The sequence below is a fragment of the Alligator sinensis genome, unplaced genomic scaffold (genome assembly GCF_000455745.1).
Source record: "Alligator sinensis unplaced genomic scaffold, ASM45574v1 scaffold467_2, whole genome shotgun sequence".
NCBI classification, from domain to species: domain Eukaryota; kingdom Metazoa; phylum Chordata; order Crocodylia; family Alligatoridae; genus Alligator; species Alligator sinensis.
The window spans coordinates 483,841-484,986 of NW_005842129.1; positions in this window are offsets into that span (position 1 = coordinate 483,841).

A 1,146-nucleotide genomic window follows, 5' to 3' on the forward strand; every position below is an offset into this window, starting at 1 on the left:
CTGCTCCCCTGTGCCTGGGATTGGGACTGGGCTGGGGACAGACCCTGCCACCCCCAGCAGCTGCTTCACATCCGCCTTCACCTGCTCAGGCACTAAGAGCCAGGCCTGCACCTGGTTCCCACCTGAGCCCTTTTTGCCCAGGGTGTCCCCACCCCACTGGGGCAGAAATCCCCTTGTGCTTCTCCATATCTCGGGAGCCTGCCCAGCGGATGGGTGAGGAATAGGGAAGGACTACTCCCTCGCAGTCCAGTCTGCCTCCCCACCTCTGTGATCATCGGTGTGTTCAGATGAGCCTCAGAGCAGAACAGGTGGTGCACAATGCAGGTGAAGAGTTGGCTCAGCAAAGTCCTGGATCATGAGCACCCCTGTGATCACTGTGGTGAAATACATGTGTAGATGGCAAAGGAACTTCCCTGTGTTAGGGCCACTTTATTTAAAAGCAGATTTTCCTGAGGTCTTGCTACACAGGACAGTTAGGCCAGTATAAGTAAAACTGTGAGATTAAACCATTATAGTAGAATGATTTCCATGGGGACACTTATCCTGAGAGCAGAAGCGTGTGCAAGTGTTGTAATTTTTGCCAGTTTAGCCTAGGTTGTTGCAAAGACATTTAAACTAAAATCATAAAAGTAATTTTTATACAAGGACAGGTGTATCCACATGGGGGTTGTCCTGATATGGCTAAGCTATTATAGTCAGTAAAGCTTTCCCATATAGACAAAGTGCCTGATGCTGATAAAGGCAGGCACAGAAAGAATGACTTAGCTCTATCAGTGGCCAGTGGAATAAACACAGATCATGCCAGAGGACACATCTGAATGTGGCTACTAAGATTTTGGAACTGTGATCCTAAAGTTTTCAGAATATACTTAAGTTTATTAGAAAGAAATGAAAGCCTGTTGTTTCCTCCAAGTCCAGGTCCTGTCTGAAATGTGTTGACATCTGTTTTCAGAGAGTGAGTGGTTTGAAAAGGACAGGTGCTTTATAAAGGAGGAGCATAATTTTATGGGTTGTGTCTGAGAATGATTTAAGGCAGCAAGTTTTGCCTCCTGATCTCTCTTCGTTATTAACCTATGAGGAAATGAGGTGCTCTCTAGTCTGGCTCAGACGCTGTTCTGCACTCCAGTGATCTGTGGTTCTTTCCCT